Genomic DNA, 14,740 nt, shown 5'->3' with positions numbered 1-14,740 from the left:
TTTTTATTAGGGTAAAACTCTAATTCTTGATCATGACATTTTATGTTTGTTATATAGTTCAATATTTTCTAATATCTTGTTTTAATTATGAGGTATTATGATTTTTAATGTATCATGGATATGTTTGATATCATATAGGTAAATCATTTTTATCTTAAAAAGGTTAAGATTATTTCTTCATGCATTGTAAAATTTATTAATACAATGTTATATAAACATAAAAAAGTACTTGCAGGAAAGCTTTTTGGTTATGGATTCAGTTTCATCCATAACTGTAATACTTAGACTTCCTATTTTTTTTTTTTTTTGAGACAGGGTTTCTCCATGTAGCCCTGGCTGTCCTGGAACTCACTTTGTAGACCAGGCTGGCCTCGAACTCAGAAATCTGCCTGCCTCTGCCTCCCGAGTGCTGGGATTAAAGGCTAGACTTCCTATTTTATTTCCATAATTGTAGCTAGAAAAAGTTATAGGTAAATATTTGATTTCATCTATTATTAGATTTATCAACTATAAAGTTATTCATAAATGTTATCATCTTTCATGGCTCTAAAACTGTAGTGCTGTTTCTTCCTCTGTCTTGCATTGGAAAGATATATTTTCCTCACCCTTACCCTCTATCCAGGCTTGCTCAGCTTATCAATCTCATTAGTCTTTTTAAAGCTCTCAGTTTTGGCTGAGTTAATTTTGGTTGCGTACTGGGCAAGTGGCCCGTGCTAACAGACAGAAGGGCTGGTAATGTTGAAGCAGGTTCAAAAACCTCTGTAAATCTCCTAATTGAGAATGGCACTCATTGGAACTAGCTCCCTGCCAGGCTTTATCTGTCCTATAGCATATAACCATGCCACCGCACTGACAGGACCATTACAACAGGTCAGGTAGCATAAAAATGTAGAGTTCTTCATATTGATGAGATACCTAGATAAGCTTCTAATGTTTAGGCAATGAGATTTCCTTCCTGGGCATCTTTCTTGCAAAAGTTATTTAAACCATGGTTCACCCTGAGTAAGACATATGTATTCACATCCAACATAAATAAAACAGTTTAGACAAGCAAGGACTGTTTCCTTCATCACAGATTGCTGCAGGAGAAGTCTTCATTGTAAAGAGCCATGCCTAAATATCCTAGAGAAGGTCCTATCTCGTCCATCCCCCATATTATCTGCACCCACCCAAAACCAGACCGGATTCTACCCTGGTGCATAGGGGAAGGTTGGACCTGGAGACCCTTTCTCAGCTCCTCACTGTCTCCATGATGTCTGGATACACAAGAGATTGAAAACCATGGCATTTCTTCCAGTCTCCTGTTTCTCACACAGAAGAACATGTGCTGGGAGGCTGATCTTGGACTGAGTTTTGCCTTCCCTGGGCAGCATGAGAGCAGAGTTCAGGCAACCCAGGAGCAAGGTAGACAGGTAAACCTGACAATTGCTTACCTTGACTGATTCTTAATGTATTATTAATTCATTTTATCTCATTAATTTTATTAAGTTTCCTCTCCTTCCTTGGTTTTCTAGTGTACAAACCTAGATAATTTTAACCATATTTTCTTTTAAAACATATTCATTTTAGCTATGATCAAAAGAATTGGGAATTCTACATTGTAAAAATTGTACAAAAGTAATCTTTGCTTTATTATTCAGTTTCAATTTTTTTGCCCAAGTGAATTGTTTAATGATTCATGAAATATTTAGTAATGTTTCATAATTTCTAATTATTCAGGAGTTTTACAAGCATCTGATTGCTTTTAATTTTTCTTCTAATTAATTACATTTAAGAGAAGGAATATAGTCTGCAGAATTTAACTATCTCCAAACACTGATAGTTTTTAGTTTTATTTTATTTTCAATTATAAAAAGTGTGTGTGTGTGTGTGTGTGTGTGTGTGTGTGTGTGTGTGCGTGCAAGCGGATACAGTACATTCAGAGGCTGGAAATAGAGCTGGGTTCCCTGGAGCTGGAACTGCAAGCCCCTGAGAACTACCCAGTGTGGATGCTGGGGCCCAAACTCTGCTTTCCCTCAGAAGCATTCCCCCCTTTTAACCAATGAGCTGCCTTCAGCCCAGGCAATCTCCTTTATGTATGTGCTACATGCTTATTGGGATTACTGTTCTGTACCTATTAGGTGCATGCATCAATGGTATTGCATTCTAAACCCGTACATTTTTGTGTATCTTTGCCTTCTAATTCCTGTAAGAATGCATTTCACAATTGCCGAGTGTGGGACATTAAAATCTCCAACTGTGATTGTGGATTTATTTCTTTCACTACTTGTGTCATTTTTGATTCAAAAAACTTCAAAGCCTTAGATTCGTGGAAACTTCCTATCAATATTATGTTATATTTTTTTTACCTTTGTATCATCATGAGTTGGTCATCACTGTATGCCATATGCATTTTCTGTCTTGTACTATTAATGTGCCATACCAGCTTCAAAACTATTTCCAAGAATCTATCTTTATTTTTAATTTTGTTCTTTTAAATGGCTTAAAACATGGCATTCTATCCTGTGCCACAGGTTTTAAGGTAAATCAGAGAAGCTTGTTTGGTACTGTTAAGGCACTATTGATATGGTTGGATGGACGTTCAGGAATTTGCTATAGTTTTCCCATTCAGACCATGTTTTGGACATGCTTCCCCTACTTGTTTACTGCTGTTAAAGTTAGCTCAACATCCTTTGAATCCATTGGATCCACTGTACTGGATGTGGGTTGCCTCAGTTTCCTTAATTTTTAGGGGTTGCGACTTTAACTTGTCATAGTCCACAAAGAAGTAATACTGGCAATTCGTATGTTATTATTTCAGTTCATTGCCATATGCAACAAAGGTTGGGATCTTACAATAACAGAATCCCAGCCTCTATACTAATTCTAAGGTATGAACCACAATTTGTAATGATTCTGAAATTGCTATACCAGTCGTTGTCCTTCAGGTATCTTCATGATTCTTCGTGAGTCTTTGGGCGACTGAGGAAATGGCTCTGTGTGTAAAAGGCTACACAAACCTGACCACACTTCAGTCTCTGGAACACAGACATGGTTGGGAAAATTTATCATCCCAGAACTCCTACCTAGTGATATGAGGTAGAGATTGGAGAATCAGATGGAAGTTCATAGGGTAGCAGAATTAAGAAGCCTTTCTTCAAAAAGGTGCAAGGTAAGAAGCAACTCCAAAAAATTGTCCACTGACCTCCACAAGTAAACTCTGGCAAGTATGGACCCGCCTCTGAAACATACATATGCAAAGTAGTAAGTAATAATAATATAAAGCAAAAATTTAATGAACTAAAAAATTCCCCAATAAAAAGTTCAGAATATTTTATTTATTTGTGTGTGCACATGTATCTATGTGTATGTGCACATGTACATATATGTGTGCACACATATGTGTGTATGTGTACATGTATATATGTATGTATTCACACATATGTATGTGGGTGTGTGAACATGTGTATGAGTATGTGTTTATATACATGTACACGTGAGTATGTGTGTGTATGTGTTTGTAGTATAATATTAGAAGCAGTGATTGCAGTTCTTTGTAAAGTCACATATTTTATATATTAGAACTAACTGTAATTGTAATAAAAAACCAACTCAGAGGAAACACTTGACTTTCTATTTTACCAATAGAAAAATAATTTTACAAACTCCTTGCCAAATGAAGAGGCAATAAAATTGCATGGGACTAAAACATAGAGGGGCAGATTAATTTTATACAAGTGCTTTAGGAAGTTAATCATATTTTTTGCATTTTCATGGTATTTAAAAATGTGTGTGTGTTTTGATTCTAAACAGTTGTAGTTTTTTCCTTTGATGAGACTGCATATAATTATGTACACTTTATGGTCTGCAAAGCCTTGATTTCTTGAGACTAAAATACCTATGATGGCATTTAAGTTACTTTCTAGCTTCTAGTAATCAAGAAAAGAATAGAATTTGAAGCAGTTTAACTTTTGCCTAAAGGCTCAAAGAAGAGCACATAGTTTCAGGGGGGGAGGGGTAGATGTTGAGGAAAGAGTAGAGCAATCTGTGCACTGTTGTTTTAATTTCTCAATTTGAAAAATTGAATTACCAAGGCAAAAAGCTTAAAGTTTGGGAGTGTGGCATTGTGGGCATGGATGTTTATCGAAAAGGAATAGCAAGCCTTAAAAGTTCAAACTGCATTAAAGCTGATGCATACATACTTTTCCATACACACAAACATGCACAATTGCATACAATATGCATATACAAATATGTGCATATTTCACATCCACTAATCTTAAGAACAGTATTCACCATTGAAGAAATGACATGCAGACTCTCTAGGAGAATTGACTCCTTTAGGTCTTCATCATATCCAACAAACTGCTTCATTGGAGGAGTGTGAGAATTGAGAAAGCAACAATCCTTCCATTATCTGTTAGGCTCAATTAAGACAACAGCTGTGTTGCAAAATAAATAAGGAAGTGGCTATTTTGCATTGGAATGTATCAAGGGACCCACACTAAGATAGCACAGATGGCTCTATTCAGTGATATTGGAAAGTTACCATTCTTTTCACTTTTCCAATATGAGTGTGGCTTTGACACCCCAAGTCATCTTTGCATTCTTACTCAGATTATGAACTAGGCAGAGAGGTTTTTGTCACTAGCTGTAATAACTATGGACTTTAGAGTTATTGTAGGGGTGAGTGCATGCTTTTTTATGCCAATTTCCAGGCTTTATGTTTGTTATATATAGAAGAGTATATCAGAGCCAGATTCTAAAAACATTGTTAGCAGCATAGGTGTCTATGAATAATGTACTCCCAGGCATTTCAAATGGAAATGAAGTGACACTTCATGATAAGTTAAACTAACTGTCAAACTGAGATCTCAGAATCCATGTTTCCATTCCTGATACAGTTGGTCACTCATTTTAAAAGGCTAGCTTTACTTACACTACATTATTAAAATGTCTCTAATCAAAATTGCTCACTGAGAAACATCTTCCATTGCCTCAACATTCTGATGAGAAAATTAATATCTCTAATTTCCTCCCAACAAAGTTATGTATATCTCAAGGAGGTAAAATGCATACACATATAGGAGTAACAATAACAAAACATCTACTTGTCTATGTACTAACACTTGTTATTACATACTCATTTTGGAGGTGACAGGCAGTAAGAAGTGGCATGAAAAGGACGATTTGTGGCCATCAGCTTCCTATGCATTATTCAGACCTATTAATACCTCTGGCAGCTTCCTGTGTTACCCATAGTATGACTATCTCTGGTAGTACAGCTTTTCTAATGTAGACAATGGACACTTCACTTGCCAAGACAAGGGAATGGACCCAAGGCTCTGTTACCCATTTATAGCCTCTAATGGGAAACCTACACCTATTTCTGAAAGAAGACCACTCAGAGGGTGAGATGGGAGGTAACCAAGAAAAACTGCAGCTAAAGCTACTAAGCTGTAATAGAATTAGCCTTCTGCAGCAATAAAGCTACAAGTTAGTCCTGTAAATGTGAGAGCAAAGGAAGCCTAGGTTGCTTAACCTTGTGTGTATGATTATTTCCCAGGTATCTCTCAGCACACAAGATCATTAATTCTGTTACTTAACTAAGCATAATAGAGATTACTTCAGTCTTTGTCCAGTTTCTGCCATGATATCTATAAAAATTCCCTACAACGTAACTCTGCGGGGTTTTTCCTCTTCAGGGGTCCTCTCCCATTTAGAACCTAATCTGACCTCAGCTCCATCTTCTGGAGCTTTGCTGCCTTTCCAAGGCTCCACTTTCTTTCTGTGTCCATTAAATATTTCTACTTTCTCACTATAAAAAACGTCCACAGACTTATCCTTTCTGCTTTCCAGGAACTTCATTTTTCAAAGCCCTAAGAGCAGGCCTATCCCTCTCAATTCATCTGACACTCCACTTCTCTAATCCCTTCACAATCGAACTTCACAATAACTCCATGGACTCGGCATCTATGTCCTGTGGCAATGTACTTTCTTCTCACCATTGCCTAACAGAATTTCTACAGGCCACAGATGCTAAGTTACCTCTTATATTACTCATGTGGGTAGCTGTCCCCTCATCTCATAGGTCTTTGTCCCTTTCTCCAAAGTATCTTTCTCATTGTCCTAATTCTCCTCTTCTTCACCATCATCTCACCATCTCACCCATTTCATCTCAAAAATCTCATCCACTTTACACCAGGCTCTATGCACATCCCCCTGGACTAACCATGGAGACAATCATAGGCATGATTTGTGTTCAGCTCATCCACTTAAGGGTCTGTTTACACTTTGAAGGCCCCTGTTGTCTCTTTCTGACTTCTGGTTTGGTAGGTGTTGACCTTGGCTCATCTGTGGGCTCTGGCCAGCATGACTACTCTTTGATCTTGCAGGTATTACTAGTTTCACCAGTTGGTGGAGTTAACTAGGTTAAGCAGCCTATGCCTCTGCTTTACACTAGTCATTAAGATGTGAAGTTCCTCCATCTGCAGATGCCCCTCTTTACTCAGCACTGTCCTCTTATGAGACTTTATCCATGACTTCAGCTTTCATTAGAACCAATGCAGATTACACAACACTCCTTACATTTCCACACAAGCCTACCTCAGGAACCTAGACCAATATATCTGATTGTCTAGTAGACATTTATTGTTTGATGTTTCAGTAATTCTTCATCCTTACAATGTGTGATCATCTTGCATAAAGTCAGCCCACCATATATACAACTTTACTGAATAAATAATAGCAAAATCTGTTCCTCTTCTGGTGTTTCGTCAACCTGCTATTGATTCTCACAGAAGCCTTTTACTTTATTCTTTTTCACTTTATATATCCTGTCAGGCTACTTCCCATCTCTCAAGCACATCCAGTCCATAGTCACTACGTTCAGTCTAGTGTAATCTCTTTACATCTCTTACTGGGCAGCTACAGTGAAACAGCTTCCTGCCTTCTGGTTTATCCAAGTGATCTCTTCTTTAAAATAAGTCTCATTGTGGTCCTCACATATTTGAAACAATGAGTTCCCAGTTTACTGCTCAGAGAGAGCAACCCCATTTTCTCCAAAAGCCAATGAAATTATACTTTACCTCTCCTCCATATGTGTTCCTTCCTGTCACAAACTTCTTTAGCCTCCTTTGTACTTCCCTGCTCTCTGGAGCAGATCACACTGTGGGAGATTGGCAATTCTAATTCAAAAGAATTTGACATAGGTTGATCAGTAAGCAACCAGAAGAGTCAGAAACCCAGATACTTTCCATGAAAGAAGAAAATTCTGCTGGTAGAAATCTGCACAAGAAAATGACCCTTTTAAAAGCCAAGAATAAACACATTAATTTCCAGCTCTAGCAAATTGATTTTTTTCCTCCCTTTGGCTGGCAAATATGATCCTTTTACCCATTTACAATACAACAATTAGCAGTCAGCAAAACTAAAATAAAGAACTCTTCCTTTTTTTCTTTCAGAAAAGTGACAGCAAATATTAAATAGCATTTAGTGTTCAATTATTTCAATAGCTCATTAGAGGTCCCTAGACCAACTTCTATAGGATTTTGAAAGTTTAGTAGAAACATTTACCAAAAGCACTAAACCATTTCTCAGAATGATTTGGTGTCCCCAATACTGAAGAGAATCGTTTTGCAACACATTTTCACAGATCACCTTAATTCAACTTGAACTAAATTCATTTAGGGGAGCTGCTGGGCTGAGCATCAACTTATTTCTGCTGTGAATTTGCCTACAACGGATATTATTCAAGTTGCATGGATCATTGAGCAGAAAAGAGCACTTCTGCCCTTCCATGTCCTTCTCCATAAGTGAAGAAACTTGCAACTTGTTATGTGTTTCCATATGGAAAACTTCAGAAATGGCCCTTGTCTGAAGCCTGGGAAGGGGCTACACAAAATGATCTGCTTAATCCTTTGGGGCTAGTGTTTTTCTGTTGAGAGCTATGAAGGACATGTCTGATTAAGGGAGTGAAGTCAGAGAAGTTGCAACATTGGAATGAACTTCCCATGTCCAATACATACCTGCTAAGCCAAAACTGAAATATGCTGCTCTTAGTTTAGTCTCTAATTTTGGCTTTTTGGGGTTTCTTTAGTTCAAATGCACATTATATACCATTTATAAATTAAATGTCTCTTAGACTTCTGTTCTATGGTTCTTTCTCAGGCCACAGATTTTTTTAACTGTTTTCATAATTGGCTATGCAGGACTGGCTGCCAAAACACAGCCCTTGGTTAACTTTAAATCTTAGACTACCAACCACATTAGGTATGTACCTACTAAATGAAGCATTTAAATGGCCCAAACAGCCATTAAAATCAATTCTGTTAAAATATACCTGATAAGTTTTAATTCTTCATCTGCTCTTTCTAGTTTCCTCATGCCCAGAGAAGGCACTAATTATTTACCAACATGTTCATATTATCTACTGCCACAATGATGATGATATACAATGTCACCTGCAAACCCATTGACTTCTACTGGCATGTATTCTCACACTATATATCTAAAGGGCTACTTCCAACAGGCTTGTTTTGTGTAAAGTGTGGCTGAACACCTCTGTTTTATGTTTCATATCAATTATGACTGGAATTATGGGATGGTTCCAGGTCAGCTTTATGATATATATTCTGGGATGAAAAGGAAGTGACTATTCTGATTTTTTTCACTACCACATTAGATAATAGTTTTGGACAAAGACACAAAAACACTAAAGCATTTATTTATGTTGTTCCAAAATTACTTCACTGGCAAAAGTGAACCACCTGGCAAATTTCAATGGCAGTTGGAATGGAGGAAAAGAATTTTCTAGAAATAATTCAGTCTGTCACATTTGATCAGTTTTAGTGTGACAACTGGTCTTGGTTATCAACTTGACTAGGTTAAGAGAAACATAAGACTGGTAGAGCACGCCTATGTGTCTACAAAGGTACTAACAGAAAGCATTAGTGTGCCAGATGGTAACTAGGAGGTGGAACCCTCTTATGGGTTGGAAGTCTGGATTAGATAAACATAGATTTGCAAGGCAGGTTGCATACATATGCAAAGCCCCTTTCTTTATGAATGAGTATGTATGTCTGCTCCCATTGTCTGGTGACTGTAGCTTCTTCAGACTTTTAGCACACACTCAACAACATTGACTCTCCTGGGGGCATCTATATATTCAGTTCTAGATTGGACTGCTTAAACTGAGTAACTCCAAGAGTCTCTGTCTTCCCAATGTGCAGATATCCATTGCCTCTATTATTTAAGACAATTGCAAACATCATCTACCTGTCTGTCTGTCCATCTATCATCTATCTGTAATCTATGTTTCATCTATCTATCCATTCATCCATCTATTCATTTATCATCTGTCTCTCTCTAAAGAATCCTAGTACAAATATTAACTATTTCTTTACTTTCATTTACACGATACCACTACTTCTAACACTAGCATATCTAGCGCATCAATGAGCCCTGCTGGTTGAATTTTCTGTAAGCCTCTAGAATCACTAGCTCAGACCTCACTCTCCCTCTTCTCTGGAGGCCTAAAGTACTTGTCACATGTATCTTTGGATATAGGTCAGCTACCCAGTTTTTCTGTATATTGAACTTTAGTATTCATTCTAACATTGTTTTAAATTTGTTGCCTTTAACAGGCTTGTATATACACTAGGGTCTGGGGATATAACAATGCCTCACTAGGGTCTGGGGATATAACAATGCCCAAAACTCTGGGAGCTCAATGGATTTACTGGGAAAGATTAAGTTATATAGTATATCAATCAGTAGCAAATAGGACTATGAAGAGGAGCCAGGAGAAAATGTTAGAAAGTTAGTTTGACCTATCAAATGAAGTGAACAAAGGAGGTCTTCCTGAGAAGCTGGCATTTCAGCAAAGGTCAAAAGAAAGTGAGTAGAAGGGACCTGGGGACATCACTGATACAGAAAGAATTCATAGGTGACAGAGTGGCTGAAGCAAAATGTGTAAGTGAGAAGGTTCACATGATAAGATCAGAAAGATTTCTGGACCACAAAAGTGCAAAATCTGAACTGGCTTTTCAGTTCACTATCAGGAAGTAAGGAACAGTAAAAAATAAATTTTAATTTGAGTTATAAGATAGCTGATCTTATCTTTCTCTTCTTTTTAACCAAATTCTTTGCCTTTATATTTTTTGATAATACCATTGAGAACAACTCTGGAGGCCTACATTGCTGAGTTTCAGTAGAGAAACAGAACATGAGACCTTTGGCCTAGAGAATCAATTCCCCACTTCCCACCTGACTGTTGTCTTGGTAATTCTTCTACTGGCTTCTGTTATGTTTTGTTTTGTTTTGTTTTGTTTTGTTTTGTTTTGTTTTGTTATATCAATTCTCTGGAAAACCATCTTTGAGAGTCAAAAGAAATGTTAAGCTTCTTCCAGTGTAATACCAAAGTATCCCCTACATACCACCTAGAAGATATAAATCTTATATTTTTAAAAGAGATATTTACTTATTATTTAGTAGGTGTTTTGCTCTGTATACCACATGTATCTGTGTACCACATGTGCACTGACTGCTCACAGAGGCAAAAAGAGTGTGTTGGAGCCTAAGAGTCTAGAATTTCAAACAATTGTGATTGCTGGGAATGGAATCTGGGTCCTCTAGAAGTGGAGCCAGTGCTCTTAACTGCTGAGCCATGCAGGACACATGATCTTTGTCAGAGGTTAAGCAACTACTTGATCATCTGAACTCTTCATTTGTTACTAGGTGGAGACTTTTTTACTCACTACGACATGTGTGCGTGTGCTTGTGTGTGCATGTGCATATAAGTGTACATGTTCATGTACATATACATTCTATGTTTAGCAACACATATGTTTAGCAAAACATACTACAGAGTGAGTGAAATAGTTGATAGATGATATGTAGATGAATAGATTTTAAATAGATAGATAGATAGATAGATAGATGATAGATAGATGATCGATAGATATGATTGATGATAGATAGTAGATAGATGATAGATAGATGATAGTTGTACAAAAATATAATGAGAATCTTGTTTCAAATTCACTATAAAATGATTATAAAGATTAATATAATTGTTGATAACATTAATAAAAGGGCACAGAGATCTAGCATTCAAAAGTTCAGCCCTAGGATTTAGTAATGATTTATCATTACAAAACACATTGATCCTATTTTTCTAACATCCTTTTTGGGTTTTCTACTTGCTCTGTCTCCCATAATGCCAGTTTGTTGGAAAATCCAAAGTGAATTGTGGAAAATGTTTAAGAGTTAAGATTCTAAATTCCAACTGCATTTTAAAAAGTGAATTTCTTTGAAAGTCTGATCAGCCACCAAACCCAGATACTAACGCACATGCCTGCAAGATTCTGCTGAAGGGACCCTGATATAGCGACCTCTTGTGAGGCTATGCCAGTGCCTGGCAAACACAGAAGTGGATGGTCACAGTCAGCTATTGGATGGAACACAAGGCCCCCAGTGGAAGAGCTAGAGAAAGTACCCAAGGAGCTGTAGGGGGCTATAACCCTGTAGGTACAACAACAATATGAACTAACCAGTACCCCCTGAGCTCGAGTCTCTAGCTGCATATGTAGCAGAAGATGGCCTAGTTGGCCATCATTGGGAAGAGAGGCCCCTTGGTCTTGTAAACTTTATGTGACCCAGCACAGGGGAAGGCCAGGGCCAAGTAGTGGGAATGGGTGGGTAGGGGAGCAGGGGAAGGGGGGTATAGGGAACATTTGGGATAGCATTTGAAATGTAAATAAAGAAAATAATAATAAATAAAAAAATAAAAAGTGAATTTCTTAAAATTAAAGGTTAAAAATGGAAAGAATTTTCTAATTAATAGTGAAGTATCCTACACTGCCTACCCCTTAAAAGATAACTTAACATGAAGCTCACCAAGATCACTAGTGTGGTTGCTAGCAACCTTCCAGCATCCTGACATCAGTTCATGATTACAGGTATGTGATCGTAGTAAGCTTTCATGGGGTTTGGGGAAATTTGAACTCGGGTCCTCTTGCTTATATGGCAAGCACTCTTCCTGAGCTCCCTTCCTAGCCCAAGACTTCTTATCTTCTCCACATATAAATAAAATCAATCCTTATCATTTTTTCTGCTTTGTAGTTAACATAGCATTCATGTACTCTACTTCCTCTGAGTTTGATACTTGAAATAGTGAACCAATTTTATAGCTGGATATATGAAAAAGCCCAATGAGCTGGTATTTTAAAAGAGAAGAAATAAGTAAAATGAAGCTGAGATTCAAATAGGATTCTAAATCTTGCAGATTGTCAAGTAAGAGAGACTATTTAACAAGGCTGCCAATTCAGCTCACCCATCTACTCAGTGGGTTAATGGAAATTCAGTTTAAATAAATTGAGCTGGGAGCTGTGAACCAATCTGCTCTGCAAATTTGTAATTTTGGTATCAGTACCTGCACCTTTGCACCTACCTGGTGGAATCGGAGTATTTGAAAATGGCAAGGTATGACAGTGATTAAAAGCATGGGCTCGCAGCCTGCTTCCCTGGCTCTGAACATCACTCGCTTGAGACTTGGCATTGGTTACTTTACATTTTAGACTCAAATTCCTTGTCTATAGAATAAAGATAATAACCCATAGGGATTTGTGAAGATTAAATGAGTCAAAATCTTCAAATGACCGCAGATAAATCTAGACTCTCAGTAAACACCTATTCAGATTGAGGATCATGTACTCTAGTCAAGTTTTTTTCGTTCTAGCATTTTGGTCACCTGAAAATGACTGAAGTGGAGGCACAGCACTTGTTACCTTATGTACAGTCATGTGACTGCCATGTCACGAAAGCCATGTAAGCATCACCACAACCCTTCTGTAGTACAGGTCCATCACCTCAAAATCTTCCCTCACATCCTTCAGAATGCAGTCCCTTCCCTGACCCTAGCAGCCAGCAACTACTGGCTTGTCCTCTGTCCTGTGCCTACACTTTTGCACCCTTCGGCACACAAATGAAATAGGACATCATCCCATGTCCTTCTTGTCAGGCTTCTTCACTTAACAGCCTCTTTTCCTGAGACTCATCCACGGTCCTGCACACGCCAGTAGCATATTGCTTTATATTCCTGCTTTTGTTGTTTTCTTTTTAAGTAGCATCTCATTGTGGGAATGTTATCACCACTGTCTCAACTACCCACCAGTACATGGACTTATGAGGTGCCCTCATGCTTGGATGTTTCTAAGCAAAGCTGCTCTTTCACAATCATGTTTTGACCGTTGTATAAATAGTATAAAGTCTGTAGGTATGCACATAAAAGGACATATAGGTTGCATTTATGTTGAATGTAAATTGAACTTGGTAAACATGTTACTCTCTCTGGTAACATTTGACATTATTGCTAATATTGTGCTGTTAGAGAGATTCAGCATTCTGCCACTTTGCAGCAATTCACTTTTTCATGTCTTTTGTTCTTTTGACATTAGTCATTCCTGTAAATATAAAAATTTGCTAAAAATAAGCTGTATAACCTTATGTTCAGTTATTTTATATACTTATTCCTTGGACTAGCTTGATTTTCATTACTGTCTATTGAATTACTTCTCTTAGTGTGGGGTAAAATGCAAGAAAATACTAGAAGGCTGAGCATCTCATCTGTCTGGAATGAAGATTGTTAATGGTAGCGATGAAAATAGCCAAGTGTGGTGTTAACTAAAGTGATGCTATTCTGCATAGTTACAGATGTTGAGTAATTTTGAGAAACTCAATAGCTTGAGTGCAAACTCCTTGATCTCAGGGAACACTCTAGTGAGTGGCAAAGGGTATCAAAGGTGTGTGTATGTGTCTGTGCACATGCACACACAAAGAGAGCCCCTAGAAATAACATAATAGAAAATGTTTTTAAATGGTATATTATTGTTGTTTAATTGTAAAATGTGTGCACTTTCATATTTATGTTTTGCATGCTGATCTTTGTTTACGGCACTGTTATGAAAGCTGTGAAGACCCTAGCAAGTTTCTTGTATGAGTAAGAGCAGTAAGTCACATTTGAAGGCTGTTCCTGACCTGAATCTGAAAAAGGTCTCTGGTCCACATTAATGCCACCATAGATGGAGTCTAACCATAACCCCTATCCCCTAACCATGAATCCTAGCCATAACCATAAATACTAACCCTACCCTAACCTTAACCCTAATACTCAAAACTATATAGGCAATTTCCTTTAACGTTGGGTTCTGAGCCCACACTCTTTGGACACAGAAGCTGCAGAAGTGAAGCTGAGACTGATCCAAAAGCCTTCCAACCTCTGTGGGAGAACTAGCTCTCAGAACATCTAAAGTTTCTATAAAAGCTTCCAAAGAAGAGAAGCAACCAAGGCTTTCTCAACTATATTTTCTGTGAACCACAATAATGACCATATCAACATGCTGTCCCCAATGGAGATAACCAACAGCTCTTTCATTGGCTTAAGGTTTTGTCAATTGGGAAGAAATTCATGTCTGGTCATGTAAACCTACTGAAATACCCATGGCTGGAGCAATCAGACACTAGACAATAACATGCTACTTACATTTTCTAAAACAATATACTTTTACTTTTTTCTAAATACTTGTCCTTATACTCATAAACCAGTGTGCCTCTCATTCCTCATTAAGAAACTCCTTTTTGTAAGAGAGATCTTTTAATAAGACCAGCAACTGATAAAAATGTACAGAATAACTAAGCATGTGTCCAGGCTCTACTTATACTTCTTTTGTTGTTGTTGTTGTTGTGTACTCTTTTTTTTTTT

The 14,740-nt window shown here is 37.5% G+C and overlaps 1 long non-coding RNA gene across 1 annotated transcript; it reads right to left on the bottom strand.

Moving 5' to 3' along the window:
* Positions 1 to 2,772: 2,772 nt before the first annotated feature.
* Positions 2,773 to 8,529, bottom strand: LOC110335370. The gene is made up of 4 exons (XR_002381158.1): positions 8,321 to 8,529; positions 7,063 to 7,166; positions 5,522 to 5,574; positions 2,773 to 3,220 (listed from the first exon to the last, which is right to left on the bottom strand). It is a non-coding gene; the product is annotated as an uncharacterized LOC110335370 (long non-coding RNA).
* Between the last annotated feature and the right edge of the window lie 6,211 nt (positions 8,530 to 14,740).

Source organism: Mus pahari, chromosome 18, assembly GCF_900095145.1.
Source record: "Mus pahari chromosome 18, PAHARI_EIJ_v1.1, whole genome shotgun sequence".
NCBI lineage: Eukaryota > Metazoa > Chordata > Mammalia > Rodentia > Muridae > Mus > Mus pahari.
This window is presented reverse-complemented; position numbering and strand designations above follow the sequence as displayed.